This window comes from Scyliorhinus canicula, chromosome 2, assembly GCF_902713615.1.
Source record: "Scyliorhinus canicula chromosome 2, sScyCan1.1, whole genome shotgun sequence".
Lineage (NCBI taxonomy): Eukaryota > Metazoa > Chordata > Chondrichthyes > Carcharhiniformes > Scyliorhinidae > Scyliorhinus > Scyliorhinus canicula.
The window spans coordinates 197,028,010-197,037,062 of record NC_052147.1 but is presented as its reverse complement, the minus strand read 5'-3'; positions in this window follow the sequence as shown (position 1 = coordinate 197,037,062).

The following is a 9,053-nucleotide window of genomic DNA, read 5'->3' as shown; positions in this document are numbered from 1 at the left end:
TCTTTTCATAATTCTTGCATTTTCTTCCCCCTAGTTTTGTAGCTTATTTTCTTCCATTTTAATAGTTTTTCCATGTTACCAGATTACTTGTCTGAGAGATCGATGCAGTGGTGTAGTGAGAAATATGAGGTGCAGGAGCTTCAAGAAAATGTGTTGGCCATATCATTTCCAAGTCTACCATTGTAGTTTTCCAGTGAATCCCCAAACGTAAGTAAAATTATGATAAAAGCAAATTCTCCAGCATTTTCTGTTTTTGTGTAAGCTTTCTAAGTGAAAGGTATTAGTACCGGGAGGCATTTTATTTTGAACCATGTGGTATTTTGTACCATTAGTCTTTAGCATAACAATTATGCAATAGGTTAATTATTTAATGCAGTCCTATTAAAAACATAAATTATGGAGAACTTTACTGTCTCGTGACTAGGGGATGGTATGTAGAGGGTATAATGCTTAATTTATATTGATATCCTAAACACTGGTGTACAATGTCAAAATTTGAAGATGACTTGAAAGAATGGCGAACTATGAGGAGAATATTGGTAGACTTCAAGAGGATATAGACAGGCTGGTAGAATGAGCAGAGAAGTGGCAGATAAAATTTAATGTAGTGCAGTGTAATGTGATACTTTTCAGTCAGAAGAACAAGAACCTAAAATAAAGGAGGCAATTTTAACGGGAATGCTGGAGCAGAAGGTGTATTTGTGCATTAACCACTGAAGGTAGCAGTGCAGGTTGCTAAAGCAGTTAATAAATTATAAAAGGGGCACAGAGTACAAAAGCAAGTAAGTTAACCAACCCTCATGAAACACTTGGGGGCTGGTTTAGCACAGTGGGCTGGCTTGTAAATCAGAACAAGGCCAGTAGCGCGGGTTCAATTCCCGTACCAGCCTGCCCGAACAGGCGGCGGAATGTGGTGGCTAGGGACTTTTCACAGTAACATCATTTGAAGCCTACTTTTGACAATAAGCGATTTTCATTTCATTTCATTTCACGTAACGGGAAGGAAGTGAAGGGTTCGAAAGGATGCAGAAAAGATTTACATGAATGGTTCTGAAGATGAGAGACTTCAGTTATGTGGATAGATTGTCAAAGTGAGGAATGTTCCTCTTAAAGACTACGGAAGACAGCCGTACTAGGAAGGATTAGCACACAGGACATGAAGTGCATCCACGGCATTTGCTTCAGATTATTGCTTCATTGGCAATTGGAATATCATTTTATCTCCACACAAAATAGAAGTAGTGCTAGAAGTTCCTCCACCTCCCCCCCCCCCCCCCCCCCCCCCCCCAATCTCAGTCAGCTACATTTAGCTCCCCTCTTGAATGTGTTCATTGTTGTTTAAGTAGTTAAGTACATTGTTACAGTTTTGCTCACTGTTGACAGACGTGATGTATAATTGGTGCCTTGACCATTGGAAGCAGTAATCCTGTTCAAAGGTTTGACCTGCTGTTTCATTTTGTAACAGCTTTGTTTTCAGTTATAAGGTGGAAACTTAAATTTCACCTGTGCCTATTTAAGGATAAGTGATTCCTCCTGGATTAAATTTGAACCATTAATATATTTCTCTGACCTATTAACATTTATTCAGTGATATGTTATGCCAGGCATTCATTTTTCAACATAATAAATATCAGCATTTTTCTTATTCTTTTTAGTTATGATGTGGAGATGCCGGCGTTGGACTGGGGTAAGCACAGTAAGAAGTCTTACAACACCAGGTTAAAGTCCAACAGGTTTGTTTCAAATCACTAGCTTTCGGAGCACTGCTCCTTCCTCAAGGTGAATGAAGAGGTATGTTCCAGAAACATATGTGATATATAGACAAAGTCAAAGATGCAAGACGATACTTTGAATGTGAGCATTTGCAGGTAATTAATTCTTCACAGATCCAGAGATGGAGTAACCCCACCTCTTTAACCTGGGGTTCTGCGTACGTGGGCTGAATAGGCCGGTTAAAGGTGCCCGTGTGTTCACACATTTGAGGCAGCTGAAGGCGGACATGGCCATGCTGCAGGAGACACGCTTAAAGCTGGGAGACCAGCCGGGCAGGTGTTTCATTCGGGACTGGACTTTAAAACAAGGGGGGTGGCAGTTCTGGTTAACAAAAAGGTGGCATTCGAGGTGGGAAAGATAGAGGCGGACTTGGGGGGGGGGGGGGGGGGGTGTAGATTTATTATGGTTAGTGAGAAGCTGAAGGGAATGGCTGTGGTGATGGTGAATATAAACACCCCAAACTGGGATGATGTCACGTATGTCAGGAGAGTGCTGGGGAAGATTCCAGTCCTCAACTCGCACCGGCTGATTATGGGTGGAGGTTTTAACACAGTTCTAGATCCGAGACTAGACCGGTCGAGTTCCAGGTCAAGAAAGGTGTCAGCAATGGTGAAAGAGCTCCGGGGGTTCATGGAGCGCATGGGAGGGGTGGATCCGTGGAGATTTGGGAGGCCAAGGAGCAAGGAGTACTAATTTTATTCCCATGTGCACAAGGTGTATTCCAAGATAGACTTTTTTGTAATGGACAAAACACCGTTATCTGGGGTGGCGGGCGCTGAATATTCAGCAATAATGGTGTTGGATCACGCCCCACACTGGATAGACCTACGAGTGAGCACAGGAAAGACCCAGAGTCCGCAATGGAAGTAAGATGTAGGGCTGCTAGCGGAGGATGAGATCTGTGAGTGGGTGAGGGAGGCCATCCGAGGGTACATAAAGAGCGACGACATGGGTGAGACCGTGGCAGGGGTGGTTTGGGAAGCACTGAAGGCGGTTATCAGAGGGGAATTTATCTTGATTCGGGCCCACAGGGAGAAGACTGAACGGGCGGAGTTGGACAGGTTGGAAGGGGAAATTTTACAGATGGACAGGAGATATGCGGAGTCTCCGGATGAGGAGCTCCTGAAGGAGCGTCAGAGACTTCAAATGGAATTTGGGCTCCTGTCCACAGGTAAGGCAGAGGGGCAGCTGAGGAGGGTAAAAGGGGCGGTCTATGAATATGGGGTGGAAGCTAGTAGGATATTAGCACATCAGCTGAGGAGGCGGCGAGGGAAATTGGGAAGATAAAGGATATGAGGGGGAAGGTGGTGGTGGACCCGGGGCAGTAAATAATATGTTTTGTGAATTTTATAGTCGACTTTACAAATCGGAACCCCCAGCCGGGGAGGAGGGGATGAAGCAATTTCCGGGGAGGCTAATGTTCCCGAAAATAGATGAGGAGCTGGTGGAAGGCCTGGAGGGCCCAATTGGGTTTGGGGAGGCGATGCAATCGGGTAAGGCCCCAGGACCTGACAGATACTTGGTGGAGTTCTACAAAAAGCTTTTTGGGTTACTGGGGCCGCTCCTGGTTAAGGCTTTTAATGAGTCTAAGGAGTTGGGACTGCCCCCCACAACGTTATCACAAGCATTGATCTCTCTCATTTTTAAGTGGGATATGGGCCCAGAGAGCTGTGGATCATACAGGCCGGTCTCTATTGAACGTAGACGCTAAATTGCTGGCAAAAACTTTGGCCACACGTATAGAGAATTGTGTCGCGGAGGTTATCGGGGAGGATCAGACGGGATTTGTGAAGGGTAGGCACATGAAGTCCAACATTAGACGGCTCTTAAATGTCATAATGATGCCAGCGGAGGGGCGTGAGGTCGTAGCTATGGATGCAGAAAAGGTCTTTGACCGGGTAGAGTGGAAGTACCTATGGAATATTCTAGGCAGGTTTGGGTTCGGGCAGGGATTTGTGGATTGGGTCCAGTTGCTATACCAAGCACCGGTGGCGAATGTAAAAACCAACCGGGTCCGGTCAGAATATTTTAGTCTTTGTAGGGGGACAAGACAGGGATGTCTGCTTTCCCCTCTGCTGTTTGCCCTGGCCATAGAGCCCTTGGTAATGGCCGTTAGGTCATCGAATGTCTGACAGGGGATAGTGAGAGGGGGTGTGGAGCACAGGGTCCCCCTCTCCGCAGACGATTTACTCCTTTACATCACAGACCCGGTGGGGGGGATGGCTGGAATTATGGAGGCACTGGAAGAATTTGGGCGGTTTTTAGGCTACAAGCTAAATATGGGAAAGAGCGAGATTCAGGCACGGGGGCAGGAAAGGAGATTGCGGGAGTTACCTTTTAAAGTGGTGGGGATGAGTTTCCGGTATCTGGGGATTCAGGTGGCTAAAGATTGGGGGCAGCTTCACAAGTTAAATTTGGGTAGAACAGTTGATCAAATGAAAAGGAATTTCCGCAGGTGGACATGCTCCCCCTGACACTGGCGGGGAGGGTGCAGACAGTGAAAATGATAGTCCTCCCAAGATTGCTGTTCTTTTTTTCAATATCTCCCGATTTTTGTCCCAAGGGCCTTTTTTTTAGGAAATTGAATGCGGAGATCTCTGGTTTTGTGTGGGCTGGTAAAACCCCGAAGGTGAAGAAGGCACTCCTGGAACGGGTCGCAGGGAGGGGGGGCTTGGCCCTCCCAACTTCTATTAACTATTACTGGGCGGCCAACATATCAATGGTCAGGAAGTGCGTAGTCGGGGGTGGGGGGGGTCGGGTTGGGAGCGAATAGATGTGGTATCTTGTAAGGGAACGAGCTTGGAGGCTTTATTGGTGCTCCTGCCAGTCTCACCAGCTCGGTACTCCACAAGTCCGGTCATGGTGGCAGCCCTGAGGGTGTGGGGGCAATGGAGACAGCACATGGGATTGGAGGGGGCGTCAGTGTGGTCACCAATTTGTGAAAATCACTATTTTGTTCTGGGGGGTCTGGATGGGGGCTTTAGGAGGTGGCAGCGGGCAGGGATTGAAAGATTTGGAGATTTCTTCATTGAGTAGGGTTTCCTGAGTCTGGACGCATTGGAGGAGGAGTTTTGAGTTGCTGGGTGGTAATGGATTTTGGTACCTGCAGGTACGGGACTTTTTTTGGAGCTGGTTCCAAGCTACCTCGCCTCTCCCTGAGGGGACTACAAGATATGATGTCAAAAACGGGAGTTGGGGAGGGGAGGGTCTCGGAGATATATAAGGAATTGATGGATTGGGAAGGGGTCCAGATCTGGAAAGTGGGAGGAAGAGTTGGAAGACGGGATATGGGAAAAGGCCTTGAGCAGAGTTAATTCATCCTCCTCGTGTGCCAGGCTTGGCCTGATCCAGTTCAAGGTAGTTCATAGAGCTCATATGACTGTGGCCCGGATAAGTAGGTTTTTTGAGGAAATGGAGGATAGGTGCGGGCGGTGTGGGGGTAACCCGGCAAATCATGGACATGTCCGAAGTGGGAGGGGATTTTTGCAAGGATTTGCGGACGTCATGTCAGAGGTCCTGGAAGAGAGGGTGACTCTGAGTCCGGAAATGGCAATATTTGGGGTATCGAAAGATCCGGGGGCCCAGTGGGGGATGGAGGCCAATGTCCTGGCCTTTGCCTCCCAAGTGGCCCAGACACTAATTTTGGTGGGACTCAGAGCCTCCAAAGTCAGGCGTATGGGTTAGCGACATAGCAGGGTTTCTCAGTCTGGGAAAATTTAAGTTCGCCTTGAGAGGTTCAACCCATGGGTTCACCCGGAGGCGGCAGCCGTTCATCGACTTCTTTAAGGAAAATTGAACATCAGCAGTAAGTGGGGGAGGAAAATGGGAGGCATGTTAGTGTAAGACAAGGACAGGGAACTTAATTTACGGGTAATTAGGAGATTGGGTGGGGTGTAGTCGGGTATGTTATTTTAATGTTCAGAAGAAACAGTTTGTTAAATGTTTATATTTTGCACATGCAGGTCAGCATTACTAGACTGTATAGCACTTTGAGATATTCTGGGAGCATGAAGGATGCTAGATGAATAAAAGTTAAATTCTTTCGCTCTCTGTCACACACGCACACCTCAGAAATGTTCTAAATTTACAGATGGTAGCAAATGGGAGCAGTGGCAAATAATGAAAATTGATGTACACAAAGTGAAAATGGGCAGAATAGTGTAAAATACAGGTAAATGACATCAGCTGTAAAATGTATCAACAGAAACATGACCTGATGATTGTTTCTCCTGATGGCCTCATGAATTCTTGGCTGAGCTCCAAGACTCACTCATGAGTTAGCTCAGCAAAGGGTCTGTTTAAATACACTAAAGTGGAATGTTTGCTTTAATTGATTGACATCTTTGAGGTTATAATTTTTTTTCTGAAGTGTTTCTTTGAGGTGAAGCTTCTGTTATTGGTACCATCTTTGTCTAATTGCTTTTATAACCCTATAAAAGTGACTTTTTTCAAAGAAGATTTTTGAATGGGTATTTTTTAAGTGCATTTAAAGACTTAGTATTGGATTGGATGATTGGATTGGATTTGTTTATTGTCTGTATTTTTCTGCAAGCAGCTCAGCAGATCATTAAGTACATGGGAAGAATAGGGAATAAAAGAAAATACATAATAGGGCAACACAAGATATACAATGTAACTACATAAGCACTGGCATCGGATGAAGCATACAGGGGTGTAGTGTTAATGAGGTCAGTCCATAAGAGGGTCATTTAGGAGTCTGGTGACAGTGGGGAAGAAGCTGTTTTTGAGTCTGTTTGTGTGCGTGTTCTCAGACTTCTGTATCTCCTGCCCAATGGAAGAAGTTGGAAGAGTGAGTAAGCCGGGTGGGAGGGATCTTTGATTATGCTGCCCGCTTTCCCCAGGCAGCGGGAGGTGTAGATGGAGTCAATGGGTGGGAGGCAGGTTCGTGTGATGGACTGGCCGGTGTTCACGACTCACTGAAGTTTCTTGCGGTCCTGGGCTGAGCAGTTGCCATACCAGGCTGTGATGCAGCCAGATAGGATGCTTTCTATGGTGTATCTGTAAAAGTTGGTACGGGTTAATGTGGACATGCCGAATTTTCTTAGTTTCCTGAGGAAGTATAGGCGCTGTTGTGCTTTCTTGGTGGTAGCGTCGACGTAGTGGACCAAGACAGATTTTTGGAGATGTGCACCCCTAGGAATTTGAAACTGCTAACCATCTCCACCTCGGCCCCGTTGATGCTGACAGGGTACTTTGCTTCCTCAAGTCAATGACCAGCTCTTTAGTTTTGCTGGCATTGATGCTGAGATTGTTGTTGCTACACCACTCCACTAGGTTCTCTATCTCCCTCCTGTATTCTGACTCATCGTTATTCGAGATCCGGCCCACTAAGGTCGTATCGTCAGCAAACTTGTAGATGGAATTGGAACCAAGTTTTGCCATGCATGTGTGTACAGGGAGTAGAGTAGGTGGCTAAGTACGCAGCCTTGCGGGGCCCCAGTGTTGAGGACTGTTGTGGAGGAGGTGTTGTTGTTCATTCTTACTGATTGTGGTCTGTTGGTCAGAAAGTCGAGGATCCAGTTGCAGAATGGAGAGCCAAGTCCTAGGTTTTGGAGCTTTGATATGAGCTTGGCTGGGCTTATGGTGTTGAAGGTGGAGTATTGTTATTACATTGGTTCTATCGTGCATGCTGGATGAGTTGCCATGAAGGTGCCATGGGGGATATGTAGGGCTTGGAGGTAACATGGGAATGGGTGAAGGGGTGTGATGTCTAGAGGGCTTTCAAGCCTTTAATACAACTGGCATGAAGTCCCAGAAAACTGAGGTGGGCCTTCAGCTCATCTTGGTACGCGCCCACCTCCATGTCTGCATTCAAACTGCTTCTGGGGTCAATAGGCCTGACTGAATCCAGCCCCTGCTTCTCTGGAGTGAAAATAGTGCATGTCAGTGCCATTTATATGGAGACGTGTCTGCTGAGTGGGGAATTTCCTCATTCAAGCTTCCCACCACAATGACTAATTTCCCACCCACTGTTTTGATGTTTAAACTGCAACATTTATCCCAAAACCCAGCCTGAACTAATAATAGCAATTTGATGTATTTGAGACTTCTCTGTCTTGAAAGCAAAGAAGGATTTTAGATGATGAAACTTTTATTTTTTGCAATGTACTCCGTTCTAGAATGTAAGCCGCTGGTTCAGGTAAAGGTAGCTAAAGTAAAATTGTGTTTCAGGCAAATTTGCCCAGCTTTAAACCATTGTGAAATTCCTGTTTTCACTATGTCTCTATACCTAGCTTGTACCTTTGCTCAAAGCAATTTAAATACAAAGTGCCTTTTAAAGGTTGTCCTATTTTCTGCACTGTCAACACTATTTAGATTTAGTCTTTTAAACTTTCTCCTCCGGAGGCTAAATACTGATGCTAAGGGCAGATCCTCTGTTCATTTCTCCACAGCTTGTGCGCTTGCGCTTTCCTCCTCAGTTTAAAAATAATTATTCATTGGAAATGGGCGTCGCTGGCTAGGTGAACATTTATTGCCCATTCCTAATTGCCCTTGAAAATATGTTGTTGAGGTGCTGCCTCGACCGCTACAATCCCTGTGGTGTAGGTACACCCACAGTGCTGTTAGGGAGAGAGTTCCAGAATTGTGACCCAGCGGCAGTGAAGGAATGACACTATATTTCGAAGTCAGGATGGTAAGAGGCTGGCAGGGGAACTTACACATATTGATGTTTCCATGCATCTGCTGCCCTGGTCCGTCTAGATGATAGCTAAGTTTGCAGATGATACAAAGATATGCAGAGGGACAGGTAGGATTGAAGCAGGGGGCTACAGAAGGATTTGGACAGGCTAGGAGAGTGGACAAAGAGGTGGCAGATGGAATACAATGTAGGAAACTGTGAGGTTATGCAATTTGGTAGGAAGAATAGAGGCACAGACTATTTTCTAAATGGGAAAAGGCTTAGGAAATCAAAAGCACAAAGGGACTTAGGAGTCCTAGTTCAAGATTCTCCTAAGGTTAACAAGACAAGGGATGTACTTCTGAGGTTGTACAAGGCTCTGGTCAGACCTCATTTGGAATATTGTGAGCAGATTTGGGCCCTTATCAAAGGAAGGATGTGTTGGCCTTGGAAAGGGTCCAGAGGAGGTTCACAAGAAAGATCCATGGAATGAAGAGCTTGTCATATGAGGAACGGTTGAGGATTCTGGGTCAAATTTTGGGCAGCACGGTAGCATAGTGGTAGCGCTGTGACTTCACAGCGCCAGGGTCCCAGGTTCGATTCCCTGCTGGGTCACTGTCTGCGTGGAGTATGCACATTC